The sequence below is a fragment of the Anomaloglossus baeobatrachus genome, chromosome 5 (genome assembly GCF_048569485.1).
Source record: "Anomaloglossus baeobatrachus isolate aAnoBae1 chromosome 5, aAnoBae1.hap1, whole genome shotgun sequence".
Classification (NCBI taxonomy): domain Eukaryota; kingdom Metazoa; phylum Chordata; class Amphibia; order Anura; family Aromobatidae; genus Anomaloglossus; species Anomaloglossus baeobatrachus.
In genome coordinates this window covers 479,424,950-479,441,071 of record NC_134357.1, presented here as the reverse complement: position 1 = coordinate 479,441,071, position 16,122 = coordinate 479,424,950, and positions in this window count along the sequence as shown.

Sequence of the window (16,122 nt, the reverse complement as noted above, 5' to 3'; positions counted from 1 at the left end):
TTTTCTACTGTCCACACTCCTAGGAATATAGGTTGAATGTAAGGTCTGTGTAACCAGGGTGCTTCTGTTTTCACTTTCTTTAATGTATCAGCATATCTTCTACCCTGCACTCATTTCCTGTGTATGCTTTTTCCCTATCACCTGATTTCTCTACTGTCAGCACTCCCAAGAATATAGGCTGTATGTGAGGTCTGTGTATTCCCAGGGTGCTGTTGTGTTCAGTTGCCTTAATTTATCAGCACAGCTTATATCCTGCACTCATATTCTGCTTTCTTCCCTATCTATAGCTTGATTTCTCTACTGTAGTCCCTCCCAGGAATATAGGTGGGTGTGAGGTCTATGTGTAACCACATGGCTGCTGTCTTCACTTGCCTTGATGTACCAGCACAGCTTCTATCCTGCACTCATTTCCTGTGTGTGCTTTCTTTCGTATCTATAACCTGATTTCTCTCATGTCTGCACTCCCAGCAATATAGGCTGTATGGGAAGTCTGTGTGTTTCAAGTTTGCTGCTGTCTGCACCTGCTTTAATGTATCAACACAGCTTCTATCCTGCCTTTATTTCTCTCTTCCCTATCAATAGCCGGCTTTTTCTACTGTTCATACTCTCAGAAATATAGGCTGGATGGGAGGTCTTTGAATTTCCAGGGTGCTGCTGTCTGCACTTGCTTTCATGTACCAGCACAGCTTCTATCCTGCACTCATTTCCTGTGCGTGCTTGTTTTTTCTACTCTCCACGGTCCCAGAATTATAGGTTGAATGTGAGGTCCGTGTGTTTCCAGGGTGCTGATGTCTGCACCTGCTTTAATGTATGAACACAGCTTCTATCCTGCACTCATTTCTCTCTTCCCTATCTATAGCCTGCTTTTTCTACTGTTCATACTCATAGAAATATAGGCAGGATTGGAGGTCTGTGTGTTTCCAGGGCACTGCTGTCTGCACTTGCTTTTATGTACCAGCACAGCTTCTATCCTGCACTCATTTCCTGTGCATGCTTGCTTTTTCTACTGTCCACGCTCCCAGAATTATGGACTGAATGTGAATCTGTGTGTTTCCAGGGTGCTGCTGTCTGCACTTGCTTTAAGGTATTAACACAGGTTCTATCCTGCACTCATTTCTCTCTTCCCTATTTATAACCTACTTTTTCTACTACCAGCAATATAGGCTGGATGGGAAGTCTGTGTGTTTCCAGGGTGCTGCTTTCTGTACTTGCTTTCATGTATCAGCACAGCTTCTATCCTGCACTAATTTCCTGTGTGCTTTGTTCCCTATCTTCAGCCTATTTTAGTTATTTTGTTTTTCTTTAGCATTTCTCACCCTCTGTGTATATACAACCCCTGGCAAACATTATGGAATCACCTAGCTCTGATGATGTTCATTCAGTTGTTTACTTTTGTTTAAAAAAAGCAGATCACAGACATGGCACAAAACTAAAGTAATTTCAAATGGCAACTTTCTGGCTTTAAGAAACACTAAAAAAAATCATGAAAACATAATGTGCTAGCCAGTAATGGTTACTTTTCAAGACCAAACAAGGGAAATAATTATGGAATCACTCAATTATGAGGAAATAATTATGGAATCACCTTGTAAATTTTCGTTCCGAAAACTAACACCTGCATCAAATAATCAAATAAGAATTGCTCGTTAGTCTGCATCTAAGAAGGAGTGATCGCACCTTGGAGAGTTGTTGAACCAAGTGAACTGACCTGAATCATTGCTCCAACATGAGAGATGTCGATTGAAAAAAGGAGAGGATTATCAAACTCTTAAAAGAGGGTAAATCATCACACATGTTAAAAAATATGTTGGTTGTTCACAGTCAGCTGTGTCTAAAATCTGGACCAAATACAAACAACATGAGAAGGTTGTTAAAGGCAAACATTCTGGTAGACCAAGGAAGACATCAAAGCGTCAAGACAGGAAACTTAAAGCAATATGTCTCCAAAACAGGAAATGCACAACAAAACAAATGAGGAGCGAATGGGAGGAAACTGGAGTCAATGTCTGTGACCGAACTTTAAGAAACCGCCTAGGGGAAATGGGATTTACACACAGAAAAGCTAAACAATAAAAAGATGACTGCCTAAAGAGAACATGTAAATTTCCACAGTCATTAATGATATGGGGCTGCATGTCAGGTAAAGGCACTGGGGAGCCGGCTGTCATTACATCTTCAATAAATGTGCAAGTTTACATTGAAATTTTGGACACTTTTCTTATCCCATCAATTGAAAGGGATGTTTGAGGATGATGAAATCATTTATCAAGATGATAATGCATTCTGCCATAGAGCAAAAACTGTGAAAACATTCCTTGAAAGAAGACACATAAGGTTAATGTCATGGCCTGCAAATAGTCCAGATCTCAATCCAACTGAAAATCTTTGGTGGAATTTGAAGAAAATGGTCCATGACAAGGCTCCAACCTGCAAAGCTGATCTGGCAACACTAATCAGAGAAAGTTGGAGCCAGATTGATGAAGAGTACTGTTTGTCACTCATTAAGTCCATGCCTCAGAGACTGCAAGCTGTTATAAAAGCCAGAGATGGTGGAACAAAATACTAGTGATGTGTTGGAGTGTTCTTTTGCTTGTTTTTTCATGATTCCATAATTTTTTCCTCATAACTGAGTGATTCCATAATTTTTTTTCCTCCTGTTTGGTCTTGAAAAGTAACCGTTACTGGCTAGCACATTATATATTCATGATTTTTTAGTGTTTTAAAGCCAGAAAGTTGCCATTTGAAATGACTTTAGTTTTGTGCCATGTCTGTGATCTGCTTTTTTTTAAACAAAAGTAAACAACTGAATGAACATCCTCAGAGCCAGGTGATTCCATCATTTTTGCCAGGGGTTGTATATCAAAGAAAGGAAGGCGTTAGTGGGGCAGAGGTGTGCATAACCAGCAGCTTCTATTGAACTCCCCTTTGGCTCTTAGACTCTCATTGCACTCATTGGCGTATTGAAATAGCCTAAATTTAATATAATTTTTTTACAATGCATGCTATGATTTTTTGTGTTTATTCCCTTCCAGATACCGTATTTTTCGTTTTATAAGACGCACCGGAGATTATAAGACGCACCCCAAATTTAGAGATAAAAAAAGGTAAAAATAAATAAAAATTGGGTCTGTCTTATACTCCGGTGTTGTTTTACCGGAGGGGGGGCAGCAATGGTGGTGAAGCGGGGTCACAGGAGGCAGAGGTTGTGCTAGCAGCGGCGGCGGCTCAGTGGCATCATCAGCGGCGGCGACTCATTGGCTTCATCAGAGGCGGCTCAGTGGCGTCATCAGCGGCGGTGGCTCAGTGGCGTCATCAGCGGCGGTTCAGTGGCATAATCAGCGGCGGCTCAGTGGCACCATCAGCAGCGGCGGCTCAGTGGCATCAACAGCGGCGGCTCAATGGTGGAGCAGGCCGGTGCGGTGAGCGTCCCAATCTGTTTGTAGTCTCGGTTCAAATGATGGTGTTGTCTTACCGGATGGGGGCAGCAATGGTGGTGAAGCGGGGTCACAGGAGGCAGAGCTTGTGCTAGCAGCGGTGGCGACTCAGTGGCGTCATCAGCGGCGGCGACTCAGTGGCTTCATCAGCGGCGGCAGCTGAGTGGCGTCATCAGCGGCGGCTCAGTGGCGCCATCAGCAGCGGCGGCTCAATGGCGTCAACAGCGGCGGCTCAATGGTGGAGCAGGCCGGTGCGGTGAGCGTCCCAATCTGTTTGCAGTCCCGGTTCAAATGATGGTGCCTGAAGCGGCGCATGCGCAGATGGATCTCTCATCCAAGGGCTTCATCTGAACACGCGTTGACTCCCAGCAGCCATCATTTGAAACTGGGACCGTGGACACACTGGGACACCTGCCGCACAGCCACCGCAGTCCGCACAGCCACCCGCCCGCACAGAATGGTAGCCAGCAGGCCGCCCGCCTGCACAGAGAGGCAGCCGGCCTCCAGAACAGAGAAGCAGCGACAGGCACCTGGCTGCCCGCACGCAGCCACAGGCAACCGGCCGCCCACATGAAGCCACCCGGCCGCCCGAACGCACCCGGTCACCGCACAGACAGCCCCCCCCCCGGTAAGGTATATTCGGATTTTAATACTCACCCCTCATTTTCCTGCCAAATTTTTGGGAGGAAGTGTGCATTTTATAATCTGAAAAATACGGTACTTTTATTATTGAAATACACAGGGATGCACGCGTCATTAATGGTATAAACTATCACCAAGGGCATAGAGACTCTTCACCTTATATATACCATGACATTGTAGAGTGCTGGCCGCCTATTGTTAGTCTATGTCCTCCTCGGAGACCCAGAACTAAAATGTTCTTAATTGAAATTCCTTCTAGGATTTTGACACCCCACATTGTAGCTCTGGCAGGAACTTTACATCTATCTCAATAAAGTTAAATTTACCCAAAACACCTGCTCTTTTTTTTTTCCTTTTCCACTAGGGAAATATCTCCTTTCGAGGCATCTGGCAGTTTTATAGCCTGTAGTGACTGTTCCCACAGGCGGGGAAGTTACTGCTCTTTCCCAAAACCATTTGATTTGTATCTCCAAGTAATCCATCAACATCTCTGTGATATAAGGAAAAAAAAAGACATGCAATTATTTCTTCCCTGTAAATCTTGTCTAAAGACCGAGCAAAGCCAAAATAAAATTGTTTCCATACCCTCACTGTATATAATTCACCGACTATCCAGCCTGATGACTGCTTAATGCACAGACTTCGACAGCATATTATGGCTCACATGTGGTCCGAGGGGGAAGATATCGAGAAAGCTTGGTGTCTGTGGAGCAACCAGCCACACAGAATATGCACCTTAACCGGACGCTATTTACTAAATTGTTCCTGGGCACTCTTAGTATCAGATTATCATGGAATGACAACAACAGGTTAATTATGGACACCTTCAGGCACTTTTTTTTTCTTTTGCTTTAATTTATATAATTGGGGCTAAAAAAATCATTTTTGCAATTGGGTTTCATTAAAAAGTTTGCACAATTTGCTTCCTATAGCTTTTGTGCTGCATGAATTAACTGAGAATTCATCAGTGAGCCCGTTCTGACAGGGAGGTTGTAACTCTTTTATCTGTCTTTTTCATAGCTCCTCTCAGCTGAGTTACGACATAAAAACTACGTGAAAAGAGAACTGAATTTTGATGTGGTCATAAATCAGCTTAGAGAAGCTCATAAAAAAGACAGGACTCATTCACACACCTGATTTTTACATACGATCGCTATCCAAGGTTTTCACTGATAGAACTTGTGCCTCTGATATTCTATGGAGCCATACACATATTCATTATCTTTTTCATCCTGGTAAGGCCGGTTTCACACATCCGGCTTTTCGCCGGTTTACCGGATCCGGCGCTCTCCCATACAGTGACTACAGTACAGTGACAGCGCTGTAACTTCCGGGTCACATGCGCCGGTCACATGACAGCATGTGACCGGCGCTTGTTGCGCTGTCACTGTACTGTAGTCACTGTATGGGAGAGCGCCCGATCCAGTAAACCGGCGAAAAGCCGGATGTGTGAAACCGGCCTAAAATTGTGAGTACACGTCCAATTTTGATCCGAGGGTCGGATCAAAATCGGCAATGCAAGTTACTGGTTCTGTGAAAAAAATCAGACTGCACGCTAGAGTGTCTTCAAATCTTCATCGACTGCCAGAATGGAGAAGATGGAGTCGTTCCACACTGTGATCAAACTCTCATCAGAATAAAAGGTCCGTTTTTCTCATTCATAGAAAAGTCGGACATGTGAATGATCCCTTACGAACTCGTCAGAAATAACTCACTGATTTTTAATTAAATGGTTTGAATGGGCCAAAAATGTTATTTTGGATTAGTTTTCAAAATAAGGTCATTGCGGTCCAACAACCGGTCGGCACACTCTCCGATCACCCAACAACTGGCACACTCTCCGATCACTCAACAACTGGCACGCTCTCCGATTCACCCAACAACCGACATACTCTCCGATCACCCAACAACCGACATACTCTCCGATCACACAACAACTGGCACACTCTCCGATCACTCAACAACTGGCACACTCTCCGATCACTTAATAACTGGCACACTCTCCGACCACTCAACAATCAGCACACTCTCCGATCACTCAAAAATCGGCACACTTTCCGATCACTAAACTACTGGCACACACTCCAATTACATTTGGCCTATAAGATGAACCCCCATTTCCTCCCAAAATTTTGGGAGGAAAAGAGCATTATAATCTGAAAAATACGTTAAGTCAATCAGGAAGAGCTATCAGAGCCTGTATAAAAGGTGAGACAGGAACTGCAGCAGCCACTTAATGGTAAATCTGTATATTGAGAGAGGACATTTCAACAGAGATAGGGATAGAAAGCCATAAAAAACTGAATAAATTGTAACCCTGCGATCACTCGTTGTGGCATTGTGTTTTTTTAGTAATGATCCTAGCAAAAAATGCAGTGCTTTGCCGAGATTTTTAACAATATTGCGTTTTTCAATCATGATCATGGCAAAAACAAAAATCAACAACTAATGAACGTTGCCTAAAAATCTGTGTGATAGCACACTAATGACGGAGATTGGTGTAAGAGAATAGTGTCATACACCTTTTTTTTGGTTGGAGTACTTTCAATTTGCAATGAATCGAGTTTTATGGGAAAATGTTGCCAATCTGGCGAATTCGAAATTTAAGAGATTCGCTCTTCTCTAGTAATTATTGTAGAATTTTTCATTTTTATAAAACATTACTTTGATAAAAAATTAATATTTTTCTTACAAAATAATGGACAAATACAGGGTTAAAACCAGCCATGTCTGGTGTGATATGCTCTTGGTAGCGTGTGGAGGAATCATTTTCACATATCTGAGAAAGCACCTGCAGGTGAGATCATGGAATGTGAGATGGGATTGAACAAGGAGAATTGTCTCATAGAAGCACCAAGAAAGGGCGTGATACTGCAGAAGTCGTGCCGCAGAGAGCGTAGCAGCGAACATGGAGTCAATGAGAGACTTTCCCAGACATTAAACATGAGCTACATTTTCCAAAGTCATCCTGAGAGAGGAAACAAGTGTTGGAGCATCTGGGATACCTTTACATTTAGCTTTATGTATGCAGAAGCTTCTCGACCTTGGAGAGTTTGAGGAGGAATTTTTCCTTTCCTGAAGACGCTTTGAAAAGTTTTTGAAGTGTGTTTTTTTCCTGCAGATTTTTTTGCAGCCTTTTAATTGGACGATGCCTAGTTTAGTCCATCAGGACTCACTTCAAAGAAGAAACATGCTTTTTCTATTGTTCATGGCAAACGTTTTTCAAAGACGAAAGTGGAAAAGGGGGCTCAGGGATAGTACGAGGGCACAGCATTAGAAGGGGGTAGCGTGGGGTGCGTACAGTTTAAAGAGGGGGCACAGTATGGAGTAGAGGCAGCGTAGGATGGAGAGTGTGAAGGGGGCACACTATGGAGACATGAAGCATGGGAAGGGGACAGCGTTAACAGGCATGATATCGAAAGGGTGCCGTAAGGGATGGAAGAGTTGGGGGGGACAGTGTGGATATAATGAGGCCATGAAGTGGCGACAGTTTAGAGGCCATACTTTATAAGGAAAGACAGTGTGGTGGGTATAATTTTTATGGCGGGTGCTGTTCTGGGTATCATTCATAAGGGCGGTAGTGTGACAGTTATAGTTCATAAGGAGGGGGGTGGTGTGGCAGACATAATATAAGGCGTGAATGTAAGGTGATTATAGTTAATGGGTCATTCTGGCAGTTGTGGTTCTTAGAGAGGAGGGTATGGCACTCGTAGTACATTAGGGAGGACACTGTTGTGTTCATATTACATAAGGGATGAAGGTATGATGGTAATAGTTAATAAGGGGGAGGCGTGGCAGTTGTACCTCAAACAGAGGATGATGTGGCAGTGATAATACATGAGGGAGGACAGTGTGGCACCTATAGTACATAAGGGGGGACAGTGTGGAGGCAATAACCTATTAGAAAGGTTAGTGTGAAGGCTATGTATTAAAAGACGAAAAGTATAGAAGGTCATATTTTGTGTAAGAGTCACATTGAAGGGGAATAATTATTCAGGACACAGCATAGCAGTCCTGAGCTGCGCTAAGGTATTTTGAAAGATCAGAGGGGGGTGTTAGGACCCAGATTCTCAACAATCTGCCAATTAAAGAAGTTATCCACTATGCTAACTCGTTTCATGTTTTATTCATCTATCATGCTATTAAGTGCCAATAAATCTGTGGCGCCCTGGACTAGCCAGGTCGTCACAGATAACACACATACACCCCACCCCCATTAGACAGGGACACCAGCCAAACACAAAACCCTTGTTGCCTCCCTCCAGTGTCTGATGTCCACACCAGGTGGGGCGGAGCCAAGCGGTTGGCCCCACCCACCAAGGAGTTCACAGGCCTGGAGGCGGGAAAAGTGTTAGATAGAGTTTGGAGTTTGAAGTGAGAGGAGTGAGCACTTGGGTGTCTGGGTTTGTGGCCCATGTGTGGCACCCTGGACTAGCCAGGGGCCACAGGTAACAACACACACGCACCCCCACCCCCAGCAGGTCACAGCAGTTATCTCCAGTGAGACCTGATTTCCTCCCTCGGGTTCAGACGGACACACCAGGTGGGCGGAGTCAGGCAGATGGACACACCCACCGAGGAGTCTAGCTGGTCTGAGGCAGGAAACAACAGAGACAAGTCCAGGCAGAGGAAGGGAGAGGAGGTGTGCAGAGTGGCAGAAGCAGACAGGGGCCTAGGTTGGAGCCTAGAACCCTCTTGTAGTCAGTCAGGCAGACGGTAGTGGCCATCTGCAGGGGCCGGGAAGACAGTCCTGGTGGAACCGTAGGTAGCCAGGACAGGGTGGTGGCTTGTCCGGTACCGAACCGGGGAGCCAGCTAGAAACCGGAGCACAGGAGGAGCATATAAAGAGAGTGCAGGGAAGGACGCACACTATTAGCCTGGAGTCAGGGGAGAAACTACAGCAGCCGGTTGCGGGACCCGTCCATCCAGCCGTTTGTTTTACCAGAGACTCCGTATACGTTATTGACTGAGTGAGTACCACTGTGCCGTCTGGCACCGCGCTGCCCCCGCGACCCTGCACCTCACCAAACCCCGCCATCCACCTTTCAGTCACCATCACCGGGCCCCGGGACCACCAAAACCCCCTACCCACGGAGGGGAGAGTAACATCTCGGCTGCTCCCTGTCATCGCTCCCGGGATCCCCGTCCAGAGCAGCGGTGGTGTCCCAACCTCACCACAACTGTGGGTGGTGTCACGGACTGACTTCCCAAACCCCAAAAACTATTCCCCTTACACTCATGGGCGAGGAGCGCCGTCGAGTCCCCGGATCCGGCCCACCACTCGAGCCACCGAGCAACAGCAGCAGCAGCACCGGACCCGAGCGTTAGCGAGCGCAGCGCCCCGCCACCCGCTACACATGCACTGACAGCAAGGTTGGCAGACAGTGGTGGCCGTCTGCAGGAGTGATGAAGCAACGCAGAACCATAGGACCGGGGTCGGGCGTTGGCCCGCCGGTACCGACCGGGGAGCGAAGTGAAGCCAGCACACACAGGCAGGGCCATCGGACCCCGACCAGTCTTGGAGCCGCCGACAATAGTCAAATCCGAATGTGACCGAAACCCCAGGGGTTTCCTAACAGCAAAAGTCCCGATTGAAGGCAACCGCCCACACCGTGAGGGTATACAGCTACCGCCTAAGGCTAGAGACCCAAGGGCCAGCGCCTGCGGGCAAACGGGCTCCTCCGGTACCCATACACCGGGGAGCGGACTACCTTTGGGGATCCATAGTAGTCAAACGAGAACATCAAGGTGCAGGGAAAAACAGTGTCTCTCACCTGTCCGGGGAGAGACACAGCAGCCGGCTGCGGGACCCGTCCATCCAGCCGTTTGGTTTACCAATGACTTTGTACAGTTCTTACTGAGTGAGTACACCCGTGCCATCCGGCACCGTGCCGCTCTGCCCCTGCAACCCTGCACCTCACCAACCCAGCCTCCCCGTCACATCACCGGGCCCCGGGACCACCGACCCCTACCCACAGAGGAGGAAAACAACATCCCAGCTGCTCCCTACCATCGCTCCCGGGATCCCCTTCACCAGCAGCAGTGGTGCCCATCTTCACCACGACCCGTGGGTGGTGTCACGGACTAAATCCCACAAACCAACCACCCCTTTCACTCACGGGCGAGGAGCACCGCTCGAGACCCCGGATCCGGCCCACCGCTCGAGCCACCGAGCAGCAGCTGCAGCAGCGCCGGATCCGAGCGTTAGCGAGAGCGCAGCAGCGGCGGCGGCGTCCTCCCTGCCCGCGACACATCCATATTCTTATAGTAATATAAAACTTTAATCATGCAGATAGCATTTGCAGCTCTGATGTTTACATTGATCACCTCCTCTCCCCAGGCTTACTGTGCTCTATTGCTACAAATTCCATCATGCATTGCAATAGCCTGTGATCCAGCACTTAGCTTGCACCCTCCATTCTCCCCCCTGCTAAAGATATTTGGAGATACCAAGTGTCAGAGCAGCCCAGGGTAGGTATCAGCCCATCGGACAATTGCCAGATGGCCAGTACCACCCTGCCACTGTCTTTGTTATGCAAATCTGAGCACTTTTCAGCTGTCCACCTCAGTGATTGCATTACCTACACTCATTGCTTTTGAAATGCAGATCGCAGCACTACACTAGCAAAGGTGAAGGCCCTGCTGTTACAGCTGAATGAAACTGTGAGCTCAGGTTGCATGATGCAGTGAAGCAGACTAATTATGTCTTCAAGACACATGTTCAGGCAGCTTTCATTCACTCCAAAACGACCACACTTACCTTCAGGAATCCAGTGACAACTTCCTTTCATTTGGTCTGATTTCTGTGCTGGAAAAGGAAGTATTGGACATAACAGAGGAGGAAAAAGATTCTGCAAAACAATCCAGCACTATGTGATCCCTGCTGAGATGCACTCATAGAAGGTATAGATATAATATTGTTTTGAAGAACTATGATATATTGCAAGGGGGTGAAAAAGTAGGGTAAACCCCTTTTAAAGGTCTAAAACATGCTAAATATCTCCCAAATATTGAAGGAACACTCCAGTAAATTTTTATTTAGTAGATAATATGTATGTTGGTTATGACAATGTTTTGCAATATTTCCACATTTGTGACCTGCCGAAGCAGTGTCTGCTATGTGAATCAGAGGTTACTTTCTTAATTTAAATTTATGAGATTCAGAACGAGTCTAGAGAGCCACTTTTTGCGTTTCCTAGAATTGCTCTGAGAAAATTTAAAACATGACCTTGGCTACTCCCAGCAGACACTTGAAGAAGAAGAGAAACTGAGTTTTTTTAGTGCAAAAGAATACAAATTTTATTCATAAATCAAGACATAGAGGTGAACATCCAAATGTCATAAAAACATGTTAAAAGGGTGAAGAGCGGATGACCCCCATGAGGTCAGAAGAGATCCATATTGGGACATGTTGGAACAAAAACTTAAATGTATGCTAATAGGGTCCATGAATTCACACAGACTCCAAATGCAAGGTTAGGTGTCTGTATAATAACATTAAATTCCATATTGAAGGTAGGGATACAACAGACCTACAAACCAAAGCTAAAAATGCATATAGGGTTATATAGTTACCAGCAGTCCCAGGAAAAGCTATACTTGAAAAAGGTACAAGAATGGAGGAGCCTAAATGGGGCTTCTCACCAGTACAAGCAGATGTAATAGGGGGGGCCTCGTCCGAGGAGGGCCTCAGACGAGCCAAGAGCCTACGTAAGTTTCGATATCTTTAAAATCTTCGTCAGGGAAGAGGCATCTCACAGCCATCTCCCATGACGCCAGGCTTTAAATGTCAGAAAGAGTGAGCACGGACCCGGAAGTCTCGCAAGCGGCGTTCGCGTCGGAAAGCCAGGGAAGTCCCGTGAGACGCTAGCCGTTACGTCATAATCGCGCATGCGCGGGGACGCGTCGCTGTCGGTATAGCTGACACTGGAGACACAGTCAGACAGTGCAGTACTAGTCTCTGGTGTGGCGAGGGCCACAGGGATAGCTGAGGTTGGAGGCACGTCCGGGACAAAGAGGCACAGTCTCTGGTGTGGCGAAGGCCACCAGGATAGCTGAGGCTGGAGGCACAGCCGAGCTGGACAGGCGCAGTTTCTGGTGTGGCGAGGGCCACCAGGATAGCTGAGGCTGGAGGCACGTCCAGGATGGACAGGCACAGACTCTGGTGTGGCGAGTGCCACCGGGATAGCTGAGGTTGGAGGCACAGCCTGGCTGGACAGTCACAGCCTCTGGTGTGGCGAGGGCCACCAGAATAGCTGAGGTTGGAGGCACGGCCAGGATGGACAGGCACAGCCTCTGGTGTGGCGAGGACCACTGGGATAGCTGAGGCTGCGGGACGGACAGGCAGAGGGGACAGGCAGGGACACTAGCACCAACAGGACAGAGCCGACAGGTAAGGGAAAACCAACAGGAATGAATGGATGGGACAGACATAAGGGGACCTGACAACTAGCTAGCTAGCGCACTGGACACTAACTAGCTAAATTAAGGCGTTGAACAGGCAAATCCCCTAGTAGAAGATGGCCTTAAATACCCAGTGCCTCTCAGGAATTGGCTGAGAGGCACGGAATGGCTTGCTGGTCCTTTTAGAATGAACAGATTCCGGGAGGCAGGAGGAGGAGGAGAAGCCCATGTGGAGGAGCGACCAGGGACTCCGGGCAGCATAGAAGGAGCCGCCAGCCGTAGCGGGGAGTGACAGCGTGTCCCTACAGGAGGGGAGAGGCAGGGACGCAGTGTTACAACGGCATAAGCAATGCATATTGAGAAAAAAATTTCAGCACCTATAGTTGTGACGCCCTTGCAATACCAGATAGTCACAGACAGGCCCCTGCATAACACCGTTCCCTCACTTAGGAAACACACAGCCAACCTAAAACCCTAGTCACCCCCCCTTAGTGAAAGATAGACACCGTGACCAGGCGGTTGGACACGCCCACCCATGGGTCTAGACAGCACAGGGCGGGAAAACAAGCAGATCAGTTTGTAGTTCAGTTTGGAGAGGAGTGTGGGCTGGAGCTAAGTGTAGCTCCAGCAGGAAAAGTTCAAGCTGAACGGTATCAGGGTAGGAGCCCTGGTACCTTGGCTAGGAGGCAGACGGTGGTCTCCGTCAGCAGGAGACGGGAAGACGGCTCGGCAGAACCGAGGTGGACTGGGACAGGGTTGTAGCCCGCCGGTACCGACACGGGGAACCGACCCGGAACCGGAGCACAAAGGGGGGTACTCGGACCCTGAAGCCAGGACCAGAAACAAGCGGCCTGGTTAATTAACTGATTGAGGCCAGGACTAGAGGTTCTGTCCCACCCAAAGCCCCTCATAGAAAACAACAGCCCACCGATAGGGATAAGAGGTCACCGCCAGGGCCCATAGATCCCACGGGCCAGAGTCTGCAGGTACGGCTCCTTAGGCCACATCCAGCCGGGAGTGGACTCCTGAGTTTCAGACTAGGAAGTCCACCTTACACAAAACAGTGCAGAGGAAAAGGATAGAGACCACCAGCCGGGTGGGGAACCCGAATACAACTGGCCGCGGTGCTGGCCACCAGCACCTTGGTTTACCAGAGATTTGTGTGATTTATTGACAGTGAGTAAACAAGCATTCCCCTGCCGTCGCTACACCCTGCACCGGAACCACTTGGTCCCGGGGCAACCATCCCTACCCACAGAGGGGTTAACATCTTGCTGCCACTACATCTCCCCTGGGTGCCCCATAACAGCAGCGGTGGTGTCCCAACTCACCACATACCGTGGGTGGTGTCACGAACTTAATGCAGCCTAGCCCGTACATCTACGTCCCCCCATTTTATTTGGCGTGTCCGTGAGACCCCCGGGTCCGGAGACCCTCGAGCCAGTACCCCAGCAGGCCCGGCTGCTGTCATGGGGGCGGCACATAGTGCTAGCAGAATGCTGGTGAAGAAAAACCTTCTTTCTAAGGGGTTTTCTCTAATTACAAATGCAGTTTTTGGTTTAGTTTGTGGTTCATGTTTTAGCCAAGACTACAAAAAAGTATCCAGTTCTTGTCTTCAGCTAAAAACCGACAGTGTGACCAATGTATTATATAATAAACACATCACCCCCTAGGACTGCACCTTTTAAAGATGAAGCTTTCTACATTGGAGCTTGATTGATATACTTTACAGATGACATTCACGTCTCACACACAATATATATTTTTAGATTTTCTCATTACTTAATCTCAAAGACCTTTTTTCCTGGATGACTTTATTAAACTTTATTACCATTATATATCCAATAAGTTCATGGAAAAAAAATAAATATGAAATATCATTGACCTGCGGTGATCGGAGCTATTTCTGTCCCTAGACCTTTATGAATTATATATTGAGTTTTTCTTCTGTAACTGTCAGAAGTCCGGCATATTACGCATCATTCATGGTCATACTGCCATATAAATAACAATAATCTACATAGTTTATGATACAGTGACTTTCCAATGACTTCAGATAATGCTTTATAAGAGTCTATTTCCAGCTTGGACTGATTCATTTATTATATTTTTAGTGACCTAGAAGAGCAACTATGAATGATTCTAAATCTGAAGGTAATAATAGTAGCGTAATGATAGCATTCCTTACACAAACAAGATTTTCTGCTTTAAGGAGGACCTGTCACCAGATCAAAAGTGACCTGTTTGTGCTATCATTTCAATCCCATCGCTCTCCTTAGTATTATGTTTTTTTCTTTTTTTAAATCCACTATATGGTTCTAGAGTTATGGGCCTTTTTATTTAGTTCTGATTTTTAGTCTTTACAAAGGAGGTGTGGCTTAAAAGACATGCCCCCAGATAACACTGTGAGCCACACCCTCTTTGCTAAAAGCCCTAAAAAATGTCACTGATTAAAAAGGCCCCTATTTTTGGAACCGTATGGTGGATTTAAAAAAAGAATAAAGCTGAATACTCAGGTGAACAGCAGAAATAAGATAAAAGCAAAAATTGGCCACTTTTTATCTGGTGACAGTTTTGTTTTAAAGGGGTATTTCCTTCTAAGATATGCCTTCACGAAAATAGGGTCAGGATTCGCCTTCTCTACTGTATAAACAGGGTCCAATCCATATTGGGCAAAGAGCATTTTTCAGCCAATGCTTTCCTCCTCTGCTTGATGGGATCTGAACACTATGGACCCAATTCATTATTGTATTTTCACCTTTGTGGGGGGCAGGGAGGGTTTTGCCTGTTTTTCATTTGCTCCTTTTTTTGGTTTAGTTTTTGGTGTTTATCATTTATTTTTCAAATGTGCCTTGTTCATTTAACACACTTTTTATAAGAGGTTGGCCACTACTTTAACATTGATGGCAAATCCTTAGAATAGCTCATGAATGACTGTTCGGCTGGAGTCCAACACCCCACAACTCCACCGATTAGCTGTTGTCGGTTCCGACGGCAATAGCAGGCGGCCTGAATTGCTTAGTTTCGGAGCTGCCCCGTCAAAGGATAGTGGCCACAGCCAGGTATTGCACATCTGCCTCCTATTCAAATCAATAGGAGGAGGATGAGCAGTACCCGGCTGTAGCCACAATCAGATGACGGAACCTCTCCGGAACTGAGAATTTCCGGCTTCCTGCTACTGTCGCCGGCACTGAAAACAGCTGATCGGCGGGGGTGCCGGGTGTCGGACCACAGCCTATCAGACATTGATGATCTATCCTAAGGACAGGCCATCAATATTAAAGTATTGGATAACCTCTTTAAAGTCTATTTTAAATTTGTTCGATTTTCTTTTAAGTTTTCCATTGTGAGTGGATTCAGGGTTTCCAAATGTTTGGCATAAATGTTCTCCTGGAATGATTTGAATTTTGAAGTCAAATTTTACTACTTTTTCAGCAGAACAGGGGACTCTTACATCTAAAAATCACAAAATGGGTTAAAAACAAAAATCAAGAGCATTTTTTTATTTTGCGCAAAATTTATAACCCAAACGGACCATTTTAAAGAATTTGGAGCAAAAAAGTCAATGAATGCCACAAGTAAAGACAAAAAAAGTGACATGACTTGTACCAGATGGGGGACTTTCATCCGATCTAACCTGTAG